This window comes from Dipodomys merriami, unplaced genomic scaffold, assembly GCF_024711535.1.
Source record: "Dipodomys merriami isolate MVZ:Mamm:240054 unplaced genomic scaffold, mDipMer1.0.p SCAF_667, whole genome shotgun sequence".
NCBI lineage: Eukaryota > Metazoa > Chordata > Mammalia > Rodentia > Heteromyidae > Dipodomys > Dipodomys merriami.
Genome location: NW_027206254.1, coordinates 198,396 through 216,510, shown reverse-complemented (window position 1 = coordinate 216,510; position 18,115 = coordinate 198,396). Strand labels below are relative to the sequence as shown.

The 18,115-nt window shown below is 39.4% G+C and overlaps 1 long non-coding RNA gene across 1 annotated transcript; it reads left to right on the top strand.

Annotated features, from left to right (window-relative positions):
- Positions 1–795: 795 nt before the first annotated feature.
- Positions 796–2,274, top strand: LOC138815756 (uncharacterized). Its single transcript, XR_011368450.1, has 3 exons — positions 796–893; positions 1,249–1,342; positions 2,040–2,274. It is a non-coding gene; the product is annotated as an uncharacterized lncRNA (long non-coding RNA).
- The last annotated feature ends 15,841 nt before the right edge of the window (positions 2,275–18,115 follow it).

Below are 18,115 nucleotides of genomic sequence, written 5' to 3'. Positions count from 1 at the left end.
GCCTCCCCTAGGCCTCTGTTACAGTACAGTCTTCTGCCCCAGCAGTCAGGGAACAGAGCACCTATGGAAGCCTCTGTCTCCAGGAAACTGAGAATGACAAAGACTCAAGGATCTTCCTCACCTCCCCAGCCCCCCCCCCCATTATGTGTCATTGTGCCTCTCAGCTCATAATCAACACTCAGTACATGTTTGTTTCCCAGATTGGACCTAATATTGTTTGGTTCTCATGACATCAAGTAAAAAATCAGTCTGTTTTCATTTTTAGAGAGAAAAACAAAACCTCAAGTCACAAACCAAGGATCTCAGTAGTAAACCCCTCTAGCTTCTAAGGTCAAACAAGAGCTTTTAGCTGAATTGTGAGTGTTAAATTAAATGATGCTTTAAGAAAAAAACAACTTAAGGAAGTTTCAGTGGCTGAAAATTCTGTTTGAAGAATAAAAGGAACGAGTAGTTCTCGCCTTTGAAGCTATGAGGCAATAGCTATGTACTCCAGAGCATTCCTTAGCCAGTGAGAATTGTTCCTGGCCCCACCCCCACCTCCCTTTACATTAAGTGGAGTTGGTATCATTAGTTAGGAAATAATTATATAGTACAGAGCACTCAAGCCCACAAGAACCTTTGTTTTGTTTGGTTTTAATCAACCCTTTTACAGGAAGTTGGTTTTCACCCAGGTAACTGTTGCAAAATATTTATTCAGGTAAGAGAAATATTCCTCAGCCAATCCGAGGCACATGTGTTGTGTGACTTCATGTGCCTCATTACCATTGACTTCACCACACCAGCCATGTAATTACCTTCAGGATGGAACACATCCTGTTTCCCCTTGCTCCAACTGTCTGGTTGACATTTTCTCTGTCCTTCCACAACTATGCTGAGAAGTCATGGCCAGACAGGTAAGAGACCTACCTCTTTCAGTTCAAAACCTTGCCTTGTAGCATATTGGGACTTAGCCAAACTTAAAGCCATCCCAGAAGAGTTAGTTATACAGCTCACTTGGGGATGATTACCAGTCCTTCCAGGAATAAACACCATGACAAGCAGAAGAGGGTCGCCACGAGGGAAGGTCGTTCCAAGCAGTATGTACTAACCAATGCCTCAAAGCATTGGGGTTTTTTTTTGTTTGGTTTTTTCCCAGAGCTGAGGACCAAACTCAGGGTCTTGCATTCACCAAGCAGGCGCTCTTCTGCTGAGCTAACCCCCCAGCCCCCAAGGCATTGGTTTTATACCTGTTTACCTTTTTCTTCCCAGTAGGAGACCTGAAAATCAGCAACAACTGCCACAACACAGATGGACCCTGAACAGTAATATCACCAACATCTCAGGGGCATGAGGAAAAAATGAGGTACATGTTATGTACATCTATTTTCATAGCAGTGTAACCTTGGGTGAGTTACTCAAGTCACCACCTTTGTTCTACCGTCTCTAAAGAAAGGATAATAGAAACAGGTGCTGGTAGTTTAAGCCTGTAATTCTAGCCACTCAGGAGGCTGAGATTGAGATTTGAAGCCAGGCCATGCAGGAAAGGCTGTGAGACTCAACCTAACTCAGTTAACTATCAAAAAGTTGGAAAGACCAGGCGCTAGCTACTCAGGAGGCTGAGATCTGAAGCTAGTGGTTCAAAGCCAACCAGGGCAGGAAAGTCCATGAGACTCTTATCTCCAATTAACCACTAGAAAACCGGAAGTGGTGCTATAGCACAAGTGGTAGAGCATTCACTTCGAGCTGAAGAACTTAGATACATTGCCTAGGCCCAGAGTTCAAGTCCCACAAACAACAAAAAGACAAAGTTGCAAGTGGAGTTGTGGTTCAAGTGGTAGAGTGCTAGCCTTGGGCAAAATAGCTCAGGGACAGCACCTAAGCCCTAGAACTGGCACCAAAATAAATAAATAAATAACAAAGATAATATTTTCCTCACAGCTATTATGAAGATGAAATAAAACAGTGTGTATGATGTGTACAACAAAATTGTCTGGCATAGCACTGACACCAAATATTAGTTTAGTTTTCCTCCCTTTTTCTCTCTTCCTCTGTCCCTGCAGGCTACACGCATGGACAAATTCAGATAATGAAGTGTCACCACCAGGAAGGAGCCACAAGCACTGGCAGTTACCAAGGGGGAGGGGAGTTTTTGGAGGGTTATGATCAATATATAAGCATCTGATGCAAGGCTGCAGAAACATCTTTTTAAGCATGAAATTAAGATATTTACTTGAGAGTTCCCAAGTTAATAGTAACTAATAATCATAATTACTTTTCTAATAAAATAAAACACATTTCATGGACCATCAGTTAATAATCTCTCTATAAGATAAAATTGCAAATGGCACATTACATAGTGGACTAAAGGTGGAAAACAATGTAAATCCTGTGGTTCTTGCATCATTTACCATGACCTATGATCCCACACATAAATCAGATCATTACTAGCACAGATAGCTGACATTTAATGAGCTCTTACTGTGTGTCTGCATCACCTCCCCTAAGCCTAACTATCCTATAGAGCAGGTGTTATTGTGATCCCCATTTCACAGATGAGATAACTGGAGATCCACTCCTTCTGAAGAGGTGGAGTTGACATCAGCAATCTACATCCAAATCTCAAGTCCTTCACCACACAACTGGAAAAGCTGGAAGAGCTAAAGGAGAGTGGTCCAGGGAGAAACTTGTCAACAAGCTATTACTACCATGTGCACTTGGCATGGGATTCATTCCTAGGAGTGAGGTGTTACTCCTACCAGGAAAAAAAGGAGTATTTCCTTTTTTTGGTTTATGGTTGCAGGCACTTTCAGCTCTGTATGCTCGCTCAGAAGACTTTCAAATTGCCCAGCCAATAAACAAAGAGAAGCCTACACTTAGGAAAATTGGGGTCAATATTTGTGATGGCTTGGCTGTCCTGCAGAAATTAACAGGATGTGGGCAAAGAGGCAGTCATCAGAGGATCATGACACACCTCACACATGTGGGAGGGGGCGGGGCACATCCTGGCCTGCCCCTACTCTGCCTGCCTACTTGGGACACTAAATTTAAGACAGAGGATGAATGGCAGTTACCACTTCTGGGAGGCTGGGAGTGGGTGCAGTGAGCATAGCCCACTTTCTAATGAGCCCTAAGCCATGCTGGAAGGAAAGAAAAAAAAAAAAAGGTGTCAGCAGTGAACTAAATCAACAGAGGAACCATCTATCCATCCACTTGGGGAAAGATGAAAAGTTCAACAACACCAAAGTATTGTCAAAGATGTGGGGAGAGTAAGAAATTTTTATACATGACCAATAGAATTCAAGATACTAGAAAACATTTGGTAAATTGAAAGTGCATGTGGTCTATGGCCCAGTTATAGCATTTCCTGGAAGAAATAGCCTTGTGCACAAGGAGATATGTACAAGTAGACTTGCTATAACATTCTATATCATAGCCAAATCAGGAGAATTAACAGAATTTGGGCCATCTTCATTGGAGGAAACACAACACCTACGTTGAATGAATTAATTGCATTATTGTAAGTCATCACTGTGGCATTTTATAAACCTTCTTTGACTTGAATAAAAAGGGAATGATTAGGGCTGGGAAGGTGGTAGAGCACTTGCCTTGAATGCCTGAGGCCCTGGGTTCGATTCCTCAGCACCACATAAGCAAAAAAAGAAAAAAAGCTGGAAGTGGCACTGTGGCTCAAGTGGTAGAGCACTAGCCTTGAGCTGAAGAGCTGAGGGACAGCGCCCAGGCCCAGAGTTCAGGCCCCACGACCAGACCCCCCCCCCTAAAAAAGGGAATGATTAATATGCAAATGTTTTTTAAATACATGACTATGATATGCCATGTTAGAAAAAGCAAAAATTGAAGAATGGAAAGAAGTGCATGGTGGCAGTGACCCTAGGGAAATTTAAAAGAGGAGGAAATAAGGAAGGAGATAAAAAGAACTTGAACCTTCACTGAAGCAAACAGGACAGCACATGTATGTTCATTCCTTCTGGCAATTGGACACAGAACATCTGCTGACATTCCATGTTGCTTCTGTACTTGCCAAGTTTTGTCTATAGTGAAAAGGCTGTCTGCTCTTCACTATGGTGGTGCCATCTTACCATCTTCTGACCCTGGGGCAAGTCCCTCTTTCTAATGAAGGCATTAAATACAGTCTATTTTTCAGCAGGGTTCTGCCTGAGCAACCTAATATCTTTGCTCTAGTAATTATAGGGTCACTTCTTCTGCAATATTAAGGTATAACACGTGACTTAACATGGAGTAAAGTTTAACCAGGATATAGAACTTGTCAGCCCAACTCTCGTTTAACTTTTAACTGGGCAAAGGGTTTAAATTCCTGATAGATCAATACACAATAAAACAACATAGCACAATAAGCTTTGGAGTTCTGGACTTAAATTCCAGGATTTTTTTTTTTACTAGCTTTAAATCATTTGGCAATTTAAGTTATCTGCATTTTATTCTCCTTATTCATAAAATATGGAAAATAATTTCATTCTCATGGATGTGTTCTGAGCTCTAAATAAATGAATTGTGACCTTATTCATTGCCAGGCACAGTAGACATGTGTAAACATGAGTATATTTCATCAACTCTAAGTCACAAAGCTTCTTCCATTTGAAAAAAAAATCAGACCTGCTCATAAAAATACTATAAAATTATAACTGATGGGAGTTCCTCATTTCCTATACTGCCTAACGTAATCACATGTGTAATAATTACTGCAGTTTAGAGCCTATTAGTTATAGTAGTTCCTGACTTTTTCAGTATCAAATATTTGCTCTGTGTACAGCAAGATAGGTCTATACTGCCAACCCTAAGAAAAGTGCTCATAAGAACTTACTTCATTCTAATCAGGTATTCTAATCTCTCTAGGGAAAAGATAAATGGAATTTCTCCACAATGTAAGGCTTGGTATGAAATAGGCAATATCTCTAATAGCAATCACTGTGTCTTCAGGTTCTACAGTTCTCCTGTAGGACTGGGAAGAGATCAACATTTTTGAAGAAAGAATCAAGTGCATGATAACATCTATGAGCAAGCCCAAGCACATCTTCATATCTAGTTTCTTACAAAACAACACAAGTATTTGCTAAGCATTTTCAACAAATAAGTAAAAGCTTGGACAATTTTTGAAACATAAAATGAATGTAGATGGCATGGTGGTATATGCTTGTAATCTTAGACTCAGGAGGCAGAGGTAAGAAGATTACAAGCTGGAGACCAGCCTGGACTACATAGCAAGACTGTTAAAAGAGAGAAAGAGGAAAGGGTAAGAGACAGAGGAAAGGAGGGGAGAGAGAGAAAGAGGGAGGAGAGAGTAAAAGAAGAAGGGAATGGGGAAGGAGGGCAGAAGGAAGCAAGCAAGGAAGGAAGGAAGGGAGGGAGGGAAGGAGGAAAGGGGGAGAGACAGAGGGAGGGGGAAAAAGGGAAGAAGAGGGAGAAGAGGAGGAAGAGGGAAAGAGGGAGGAAGGAAGGAAGGAAGGGAGGGAGGAAACAATGAAAAATTAAAAAAGGAAATAAAATAGAGAAACTATAAATTCCAGGAAACATATATAATAATAATATATATTATTCCTTATATTCTTCAAAGATCATTTATCTATTTTATTCAATGTGGTTATAACAACCTCATAGTTTACAGAATAAATATTTTCATATTACATTTCATATGAATGAGACCTAAAAGTAAGTGGTTTGTTGGGATTATATAGCTGGCAGACCCAGATGTTCAAATTCTCATGCTAACTTTTCAGTCTACTCCAAGAATAGTCAAGACAAAAACCAAAGATTTTATTCTGTGACCTGTAATGATAGACTTGTGTGCCAAATATTTTATTAGTATTCTTGCCTTTCCAGATCACCCTTCAACCTATTTCATAAGCAACAGCTCTGAATTACTCTTCTTTTTTCTTTCTGACAACCAGTCCATTTACTTTCATAATATCCTGTGTCTTCTGGCATATTCTGATGAAATTATTGCTTAGTTTATAGTATCCTTCCTTATACCTCTGAGTGAATGAAATGTCCCTGCCTGACGACTCTGTATTTTCATCTGTCCAAGATGTCAACTTGATATCTTATTTTCCATTCTGCCTAACTCACTAGTAACACAATCTGTGAACACATCAAAATGGGAAGAGCTCCTAGAAAATGTGGTCACAATCATGTGTCAAGTTTGTTATGTGACAGCTTTTTAAAAGTAGTTTGGATAGGATTAGGATCTACAGAATCAAAAATAGATCTGTTTTTTTTTTTTATTTTCAAACCAAAAGAACTAAGATTGACAGAGTTCCTCAAATGATTTCAACATTTAAGAAACTTGTTTTCATCTGTTACTGGCCATTCATCTATTATTTTCACATGCCAGACTGACATACAAAGATAACATTTAACAAAGATAACATTTTATTCCATTGAGGTCTTCGGCTAGAAGAGTTGGCTAATAATTATGAGTAGTTTTTATTGAAAAACCTATTGTGCACCAAATGTTATATTGTTGTTACATAATTCTACTTAAGAAGATTAAGTACTATTAAACTGGTTTTACAATGATAACATTGAGATTTAGAAAATATAAATAATCTTGATTGTGACCACCCAACTAATAAGTGGACATTCAGGATATGAGTTTAATTTGACCTGAATTTTTAAGAATGCGGCTGAAGATTTGGGAAACTGGAATCCTTATGAATGTTTGGTAGTTCTTGAAATAATTCTATTTTCATGTACTCAGTTAATTGATCCATTTCTCTTTATTCTGCTTGGTTCTGACATACTGAGCAATGATATCTGATATCATTTCTCCTGAAGTGTTTTTTTGGACAACGGAACATATATAATTTGCCTTCTCTGAAATTCTACAGGTTTTTTTAAAAAATCATTTGTTGTTTGTTGTTGTTGTTGTTGTTTGTGAGGGGGGGCACTGTCCTTATCTCTTTTTACTTTTTTTGGTCAGTCGTGGGGCTTGAACTCTGGGCTTGGGCGCTGTCCTTGTGCTCTTCAGCTCAAGGCGAGTGCTCTACCACTTAAGCCACAGCACCACTTCTGATTTTCTAGTGGTTTATCGGAGATAAGAGTCTCACAGAGTTTCCTGCCCGGGCTGGCTTTGAACCGTGATCCTCAGACCTCAGCTTCCTGAGTAGTTAGGATTACAGGCGTGAGCCGTCGGCTCCCAGCTGTCCCTGATCTCTTTTTGTTCAAGGCCAGTGCTTTACCACTTTGAGCCACAACACCACTTCAAGTTTTCTGGTGGTTAATTGGAGATAAGAGTCTCTCGGACTTTCCTGTGCAGGCTGGCTCTGACCCATGACCCTCAGATCTTAGCCTCCTGAGTAGCTAGGATTACAGTGCCCAGCTTTTGCAGTTCTTTTCTTTTTATAGTTTTAAATTTTTGAAACCCCTTTATACAACTACTTAAAGATAATTACAATAATAATAAAATAATGATGATGATGATAATGACAATAATAATAAGTCGGGCAGGTTTTTTTCTGAGTTGATCATCCAACAGAGATTTTCCATTGCTTGGAAAATTCTTATTTATTCAAAGTCTGCTTATTCACCAAGAAGATAATAAACTCATCAAGGAAAAGCATTTTCTCCTCAATATTTACCTTGTGCCAGTCCTTTGGCAAATATTCATCAAAACATCAAAGTTCACAATGCTTACCCAATCATGGCTGAATGAGATTGCTGTAAGAAGAAAGAATATATGGTTTTTGACTCTCTGGACTTTTTTCCTCCTGATTTTTTTCATTCTTTACATTCTCCTCCCCTTCCTTTCTCTTCAGCACCTGAGGGAATGCCCTCTTTCCTTTCCATGCAGCCCAAAGAAGAGGTCTTGACCTTTAGGGGTAGCTGTGATAGAATGGAAAGAACACTGTCTTAAACCTACCAACGTGGTAGGTACATGCTTTGATGCTGTGTGACATCAGAAGGTCTTTATACTCTCATCTGTACCACTGAGCCTAGCAATGCTTTCTCTGAAGGGTGACCAGTGGCAGGAGCCACTATTAACACACGTGAATAAATTCTAGTCTCATTCTCAGTTTTACATTTTGTTCTGTTTTTTTCTTTTCTAGCCTGAACCTCTTTTAATGCAGATACTATTATCACTTACATTTCTATGTCTTAAATAGAGCGTATACGGTTCTCTCTTTACTGCCCTTCAACTCTACTTCAGTTGGTGAATGACAGTCTGAGTTCTTAGTTGCAATGTTTATGTTCACATAGTCATCCTTGATGCTATTCCACCCACCATTCTCCCTGTCTAAGTCACTGACAGGATGTGATCTTTAGGCTCAATGGAAAAGGTTCAATGGGATGAAACTTCCTTTCTTCTAAAAGAATTACTGAAACCAAGTCAGCAGGAAATACATTGGATTGGATTTGAAGCCACTTATCACTAGACTCAGTTGGAGACCCTAATTATTGTTGCTGTTGTTTACTGGGGCTTAACAGCACCAACAAATGGGTGCTCTTTACAGACACGACTCTCAATATTTCCTGCTCTGAAACTTTTGTCATAACTTTCAGGACCCTGAACATATATACCATGTGTCCTTCTTTGGACTGAATGTGGGATAGAATGCAGAAGTACAGTTGTCATTTACTTATGTGATCATTAGGTTGGCATGCTATATCCTCTAAGCTGTAAGTATTCTATCAAGAATTATGTACTCTTGTTCTTCTATTTATTTTAACATCTTATCACATTTATCTTGATAATTTCTAGCCAAGATGGAAGAAAACAATTGAAATCCCTTCTGTCAGTACCATAACACATAAAATTGTTTTGAAAATTTCAGTACTTCCAATAGCCAAATTGGCAGAGAAATAAAATGGAAATAGAATAATGAGAGGTTTGTTTTAAGGTGCAAGATTTCTGTTTGGGAAGGGAAGTTCTATGAATAGGGGTAATAGTTACACAACACTGAATACAACCCATGTATTCATGTGGATGTCCCAAAGTATGCACCTTAAAGTGGTTAATTTTTATGTCGTATATATTTTACTATGAAAAATACTTTTGGCCATTTGCAGTAAAATAAAATGAAAATTTTCTGGAAGGAAAATGAATTATAAGGAAAAGGCTACTAAAGAATTAGTAGACATTGGAGAGAGGGGGGTAGTAATGAATGTGAGACCATATTTAGACCATCAGCTTTGCAAACACCCATCCTAGTTCTTTGGCTAGCAAGGCCTTATTCATCTAAAAGTTTCCAAGGGGGCTTTTCTTTCTCTCCTTGGCCTCCTCTTTCCCACACTTTCTACACTAGTCAGAGACCTAACTGGTCATTTTCTTTCTTTTATATTGGCAGCCACCCACATAAAGTAGTACAAACACACACACACACACACACACACACACACACACAGAGGCTAGTGAAGGGGGTGGGCAGAAGTGAGGTGGAGGCACATTTCAAGTTGAGAAAATAAACAGCCAATGATGTGCAGGAGAGATTACAATTTGATTAAGACAAGTTCAGCTATGGAAATAAGTGTCAGATGAGCCAATTGTTTCCATATCTCAATGGGCCAGAGATGGAGCAACCAAACTGTACCATTATCAGAGTCAGTTCACACTGGGGTGGAGTTGAAGTCAAAGGATGGATGGGGGAAAACAAGAACAGGAGTTAAGGCCCCTTTTCATTAAGTCATCACTGAGAAAGGCGAGTGTGTAATAAAGCTCTGTTGGGTACTGATTAGACTGTGGGTTGGTGCAAAACAGGAAAAAAAAGATAACCCAGAGAGCAGGAGAGAAACCGAGAAAGAATGATGTAATAGTAATCATGAGCAGGGCACTGGTGGCTCAAGCCTGTAATCCTAGCTACTCAGGAGGCTGAGACCTGAGGGTCACAGTTTGAAGCCAGCCCAGCTAAAGTCTGTGAGACTCTTATCTCCAATTAAACACCAGAAAACTGGAAGTGGGTGGTGATGTGGCTCAAAGTTGTAGACCACTAGCCTTGAGCAAAAAAGTTCAGGGACAGCACTGGCGTTCTGAGTTCAAGCCCCATGACTACCAACAACAAAAAAGTCATCATGACTTGACATCTTCTCTCTGACTTTTGATGGAGCAGAGCAGAAAAGCTGGATTAAACTAGAACACAAGCTACAATGTCACACAGCCTCTCAGGAAATGGTTCCCATGGACTTCCCAGGTATGAGCCTCTTAGGAAGAATAGAGAAGCAGAAGAAAGTATGAATTCTGGGGAAGATAAACCAGCTGTCACACTGGCAGTCTTAGCCATCAGAAGAAAACAGAGACAGATAGATCTTATGGACCTTGTTTCTCAGCCCCCACTGAGACATGAGCACCAGAGCAACCAGAGCCTTAAAAAAAAAAAAAAAAAAAAAAAAGGATTGTGACCATCTATAGATGGACCATTAGGGCCTGGTGTTCAGACTGATAAAAACCACAGATGTGTTATTTGTAAGTCGATTCTTCCCTTTCTACTAGTAGAAAGGTCATTTCTAAAGCACAAAGTCAAGACGTTGAGCCTGCATTTAGGCATTTCCATCCTTAACACAGGACAGTCAGAAGGCTATGTGCCTGAATGTCTGTGCCTTTGAAACATCTGCTAAATCCTTTGAAGTTTCAGCATTTCAGGGACCATAACCAGAGAAAGGGAAATCAGATCAGGTAAATATGAACCAAGAGTTCATAATCCCAGTATTCTCAGAATTTCTATTATGATGAAGAAATAAACTCAAGAGGAACCCCCAAGTGCTGAAGGACCAGGGGGAGTTGAGGTAGAACCAGACATGAGAGGTTTCCTGGTGAGCCAGGCTAGTGTAGAAAATTGGGACTGTTTGTTATCAATCTGGCAGTGCTATCATTACCTGTAAATAATACAAGTGCTGGTGATCTACCTCTTACTCTATTTTTGCTTCTTCAAACCAAGGAGAAAAACAAGAACAATTAAATAAGTTACAGGCTTTTCTCTATATACTTTGTTCCTTTTGCTGCCAAACTCTGTTTATGACTTTTACTAGAAGAATATAATTAGCTATGCTAAAATGGAAAAATTTATTTTCACAATGTATCCTCTATATTCTCAAAAAGATAGAGCAATAGAGAAATAAGCTCTCCCCTCCTATATTCACAAGTTCAGCAAGCACAGTTATTTCATATGAAAGTCATCAATCTCTTCTGTTACCAAGCAACTGCCATGATAGGATTTTCTGTATTCTAATGGTGTCTTTGCATCCGCTTGAATGGGGAACTGAACTGAACAATCTCCAAGGTTCTTTTCAAGCCCAAGATCTTATGAGTTTGTGAAGGACAGGGGGGTATGTGTGTGTGGTGTGTGCGTGTGTGTGTGTGTGTGTGTGTGTGTGTGTGAGTGTGTGTGTGCACACGCACGTCCACACTAAGGCTTAAACTCAGCCTGGGAACTCACTGCCCCTTTGCTTTTTCACTTAAGTCTGGTGCTCTAACCACTTGAGCCACAGCTCCATTTCTAGATTTTATTTTTGTTGGTTAACTTAAGAGTCTTACTGACTTTTCTGCCCAAATTGCCCTTGAATCTCGATCCTCAGATCTCAGCCTCACAAATAGCTATGATTACAGGCACAAGCCACTGTGCCTCACTCGATAGGGAATTATTGCAAAGGAGTGAGGATCCAAGCAACTAGATCCCTTACCCTATGCTGAAGACGGTACTTGAGAACTACCCCCTTCTCTTTGCAAAGTCACATTCTGAGGTGCAATGATGGTTGTGCCCAGAAAGTCCCAACAGGGGAGAGATTTCTGAATTTTATAAAAACACTGTGCAAATACAGCTTCCAAACCTTTCTGTCACTGTCCACCTTACCACCTCTAATCAGATTGCTGTCCCTAAGGTCCTCCTATGTAAAAATTCTCTGGTTCTGACCAGCTGTGTGCTAATTTCTCAGCTACACATGTGAAATAATCATAATAACCCCAAAGATCTCTTTCCCAGTAGTGGTGGTATGAGGATCAATTCATTAAGCCCTGCAAAATGCTTTGAAGCATGAACAATAGAACATTCTGCTTGTCTGTCAGAAAGAATTCACATTATTCCCTGAGGCCTGACCCTGAAGATGGGGGCTGAAGCATATTCCCCCTTTGCTGGCATTTGTCACACTTGGACAAAGGGCTCTGGAGTCAAAGGGCAGCTTACACCCCACACCCCATCCAATGTCTAGAGGAATTCCTAGGAATCACTTATTGCTAAAGATTGCCAATGGCCCTGACTCATTTCCTTTCTTCCGTTAGATTTGCTTTTTCCTGATTTCACTTTTCACATGAAATGGGCGAGGCACGTTTGCTTGGGAGAGAGACCATCATTCCAGCCCCAGTGCAGGGCCTTGAATTCAGGGTCTCATCACTTTCTTGACTTTGTCCACTGGAGGCTGACTCTACTTGAGCCAGCTTTTTGCTCCTTTTTTTTTTTTTTCTGGTTAACTGGAGATAAGAGCCTCATGGACTTTTCTGCTTGGGCTGGCTTTGATCCACAATCCTCAGGGGTTATAGGCATAAGCCACAAGCACCTGGCTTAGCCCTAGACATTTATATACAATGGACATGGGGATTCTAATATTTCTTTCTACCACGAAGCAGGTGAGGACTTCTTCCAAGTTCCTCTTTTGGCTTCCCTCACCTAGTTCCTAATCCTGCCCCAGGTTTCATTGTGACATTTAATAACTTTAAGGTCACCCTTGCCTTCTAAGCACTTCTTCCCAATGTAGCTTGGGAAGGCAGAGTAGCCCAGCATTGCCACGTACACAAAGGCCCCAGGGATCCTGAGTGGTTAAAAAGCCACCATGGGCTCAGTGAAAACAGTCCCCTGCCAGACTTCTGTTTTCTGCAGATGATTTACTAATCCATACATATCAGTGCCAATAAGTTCTTTGCAAAACCCTTTTAAAGTCTATTGGATATGACAGGTTTCCAGAACTTTTAGGAACCATAGGTTTAATGAACGTGCTGACATTTGGAAAGGCCTGTAGCGTTGCTGAGTATCTGTGTGTTAGCTCCTGCTTAGTAACTTTGTGATGAAGTTATTGAAAAGGACTAGATTTCTTCTTAAACTGGATCAAGATTTTAGAAAACATGATAATTATATCCCTAAACCTAAATGTTCCTTCATTCTTTAAAATGGTAATCTAGTGCAAAGGAAAATAACACAGGCAAGACAGAGGACTTAAGTTGTGATCTATTATTTTGACACCTGGGTCATAACTTGGAGTGTGATGCTGCTTTGTATATTTAGCACAATTCAACATGTTATCTGAATAAGTGAAGTACAAATTCTGCAAACCACTGAATAAACAGTTCATGTATTTAATACCAGAGTATGGTATTAGCACATCATGATGTCAAGACACTATGACATGACAGTATTCCTTAAAGAAGCTAGTGACCCACTGCCTTCTGCCTGTTTTCTCCTCTGGCTCCTTTTGTGCTTTACAAACCATGAAAAGAAATAACTTTGATTAAGGAAATGGCAGGGCTAGTTGTCTAGGCCACATAAGCATAGCAGTCAGTTTTATTGATATAAACTTTATAAAGAAATAGAAATTAATAACAATACTTAGGATAGCTTATCCAGTGTCACACAACTGTAAAAAAATAGCAGAACCTCTCATATATATTATGTGTATCTATACGTTTATTAAGCTTTTATGTACATAATTTTTCACCTGTAAATTATATGTCTAGAATGTTCTTCAATAGATATCTGTCATAATTGTTTCCATTCCCATTTATATATATATTATATATATATATATATATATATGGTTGCAACCATTTAAAAAATGAAAAAAAGTCTGCCATGTAATGATATGGGTTAATCCTAAAATATTAAGTGAAAACAAACAAAACAAAAGTAGGACACGGACTATGTTGAATAGTATGATACTATTTGAGATTTAAAAGAAATTAGAAGTATTTCATAAGGTTTATTCGAGCATTTATATAGCATTTCTCTGTTAACCTTTTAAGGTAATACTTAGGGTTTATTTTTAGAATTTTAAATAATAAGAAAATAAAAATTACTTGGAAAGCTTATCTCTCTGCCCTGTCTCCTACTTCAATCTTGTGTTCATCGGTACTTACAGACTGCAGTAAGTAGTGTTTATCTGAATATCTGAAGTGGGCTCCATAGGTATTAAGGTAACATTATTTACCTGAGGTCATAGACTCTGGCTCATCTGCTTTGGATTTCCCTGAGCAAGTTACTTAACTTTTGTAAACTTGTTTTTTTCAATGGTAAAATAGACATGAGAACCCTGCAGAGGGGTCAGCCTCTTGGTGCTTTTTTATTTCCCATGGCATTTTTGTCTAATCTTAAAACAACCTTTCTGATGAGTATTACTGCTGTCACCCCCATTTTACAGATATAGAAAAAGACATACATTATAAAACTGAGTGGAGGAGCCAGGACTTGCATGTTTCCAGGATCCATGGACTTAACAGGCTATTGGAGAAGTGAGAACGCTCAGATAGAAGGTTTGGTGCTCTGACCCTCTTTGGAAATGCTACCTATGACTTCTTATGTTGTTTTTTCTCCTTCAGCAAAATCTTCCAATGATTAAAAACATGCATCCAGAAAAGAAAAATATATTCTCCCTGATTGAATAAAAACAAGGGGGCTTTGTTCTGAAATAAATGATGAAATTTAAGCAGGAGCTTGTGCATAACTAGAGCTCAAACATGTGGAAACTGTAAGTGAACTGCCATGGAAGATTACAGGAAAATATTGTACAGGTGTGTGTGTGTGTGTGTGTGTGTGTGTGTGTGTGTGTGTGTGTGTGTGTGTGTGTGTGTGTGTGTGTGTGTGTGTGTGTGTGTGTGTGTGTGTGTGTGTGTGTGTGTGTGTCCTGTGCGATACAACGGATTTATTGTTATTAGGCAGACTAATTACAGACTTGAGAAAGGTAATCATGCCTCTTATGTGAAAGCTTAATCACTTCACCTCAAGAAACTACATAGCTGTCATAAAGGTTAAATTCTGTCTGGTGTCTCCATTTCATGACCAAAGTCCATCTGCAGTGTAGGTTCTTTATTTTTCAGTGTTTGTATATGGATGTAACTTTTTCAGGTGAATATAAAAATGATTCTCCAAAGCTTCATCTGGGGAAGCACTCTGTCACCCTGGCTCCCATACAAGTATAATGAGAGTTTCTTTTGACAGAAAGAAGAAGTCAAGAAGCATTAATTCTGCTCTCAGCTCTGCTACAATTCTGTTTGCAATTCTGAGACTTTTGCTCATTTATGAAACTAGGACAGTCCTACAATATATATGTCTTTGTCCTTTCTACAAAATTTGACAGTTTCCCAAAATAATAATTCTTCTACTGGTCATTGAATTTTTTCAGAACCTAAAACCATATCTAGCATACAACAGACACTAAGTAAACATGAATGAATGGCTGTCTAAGTTTCTTTTCAATTACAACATAGCATGCTGCCATAAAACCATAATCTACTGAATTGAGCTAGATTACACTGCATGTAGCAGATAATGTTGGCTGTCAGCTTTCTTCTTATTTGTCTCTTTCCACTACTGAGACACCATCATGAAGATATCCACAATCATGTAAGTTAGTATGTACAAAAAAAAAAAAAGATTTGAGAGTTGCCAATTTTTCCTCTTCTTTAGCAAGGATATGGTTTGGATGAGAAAAACATTGAATGTACTTGAAATGTCCCGGATCTGCTGATTTTATTTATATAGGGTGTGCCTGCCAACCACTCCTAACTATAATTAAGAATTGGCCCCAGAGCACCTGTCTCCAAGGCCTATATATTGGTAAAATAAAAGGTTGACTAGAAGCCATTACTGATAATGTCTAAAAGCTTCAAGTAACATGACAGGGTTACCAGATTCAGAAAGGGATATAACCACACAGAACATTCTGGATTTTTGTTTTTATGTGCATCAGAGTTCTTGGTTGCTGATATTTTTTTACCTATGGAAGAAGAATCGATCTGCTTTACAGCTGCAGAAAAACAGTAGGTTATCTGCTAGATCACTGATCTAACTTAGCATATGTATGCTTAGCTAATGCATCATTGATTTTAAAAATGAATAAAATCCAGTCTCTATACACAAATTCAATCCAAGTGTGTATGCTTGTTAGTGATTCTTGTTCTAAAGGCTGAAGAAACTACCACCCTAAATTTTAATCACTTTCCTAACAGTGCACTTAGAGGTTGTATGGTTGAACACTGCATGCTTCTGGAATGTTACAAAATCCCTGCTGCCCGCACAGATTAGCTCAGGGGAATTCTCAACCCTTGATCAAGTTTCTATTCCTCTCCCTCTGTTCTCCTAACTCACATGCAAGGCAACTCCAGGTATGGTTCCTTCTAAGCCCAGTTTCGATTTACTAGAGATCTCCAAGGCCCTATCACCAGACTTGGGCCCACCATCCTGTGAAAGGTTCTTTGGGATGCGCCAGCAGATTCTCTAACTTAAGGAAAGCTAGAGGCTAAGGAAAGGAAGGAAAAGATCTTTAAAGGTGGCCAAAGGGTAGGGTCTTCCTGGCCAACACTGAGATCTTCAAAAGGGAGCTTCAAATGAGCTTGTATACCGGCAGGTGTACAAGTGGGTGAAATAAAGGTTACACCATGCAGTCTTCTCATCCCCAAACCATCACCAGAAGCTCCGCCAAAGGAGATAAGAAATTGAAATTTTATTTCCAGAATTCTCACTTGACTGTACATGGAAAGAAAAGGATTTTTTCCTGTTCTCACACAACCAGCACAACCTTGTGACATCAGATGTGAAGGAGTTTTCTCCCCCACATGCTGAGCAATTCTACCGGCTGTGTGTCCTCTAATTTATTTCAGTTCTGGTGTCAACCTGGATTTAGCATCAGATCCCTCAACTGTCAATTACAAGTGGTAGTTGTCTTCTCTGATTGACTGGCAGGAAATTAAGGGTCCTGTGACCTTTCTACTAGAGTCTGAAAATAAGTCAGAGAATTGGAGGAAATACTTGATTCTAACCTATTATTTTAAAGGATTTTACAGGGGTTGCAGCCACAGGGAAAAGGTGCATAGTAGGGCAGTACAGACCTTCCAGCCTCTGCAGGGAACTCCTTGTGTTTAGACATCCATCAGCTCATGGAACCCAGCCCTTTTGGACTTTTAAAAAGGCTTCCTTACAAGGGTGTGATTGATTGCATCATTGGTCATTGGGTCATTAACTCAACCTCAGCCCCTCTCTCTTCCCAAGAGATTGGGGGTGGGGTTTAAAATTCCAAACCTCTAATCATGCCTTGGTCTCTCTGGAGATCAGCCTTCATCTCAAAGCTACTAGGGGTATCTGAGCCACCAATTCACTCAATAGCATGCAAGAGACATTCTTAGCACTCCAGAGACTCCAAGGATTTTAGGAGTTTTGTCAGGAAATCTAATTAGGACCAAGTACATTTTACAATAGTACACATATACATTATACTTTCCCATATATTTGCCCAGACACATAAAGATATACATATACATATGCAAGTACACATGCATATGCTATTGTCATTTTGAGAGAGTCTGTGTAACACAGGCTAACTTCATAATTCTCCAGCCTTGCTTGGGCTTGTGACACCATGTTCATATATTCATAGAAAATACTAAAAGCCCACCTAAAAATTGTGTGGCTTTTTTTTGACTGGGGGAGGGCAGGGAAGACCTTTACTTTTCACTTTTTATTTTAATTTGGATGTTGTAAGCATTCAGTCTACATATAATTAAAACAAATGAATTAAAAGCTATAAAGTGAAAGGAATAAAATTGTCCAGAAATGAACAAAAGTCAAAGGTCAATTAATAATTTTCCCCAACAAGGCTGTCTTCCTGAAGTTAGAATTTAGCTTGTTTCAGCTAAGAACACTTCTAAATGAAGTCCTAAGGAGAAAATCATCTTTGTCCAGTCTTTGAATGGTCCCTGGGACCTAGCATCTGTCTGCCTCTCTTTCCTTTGTCTGGGTGGGAAAGTCAAGGAGAGGCACCTTTTACGTGCCCATTTCTCAGAAAAACTAGTGGCTCTTAAAAGTATAGGAGTAGAATATGGCTGATTTAGTGTGTAATCTTGTAATAATGGTGGCCATGTTGGTGGTACTGATCAAAAATGAGCCAGTGAAGGCTCATTTCAGCTGAATTGGCC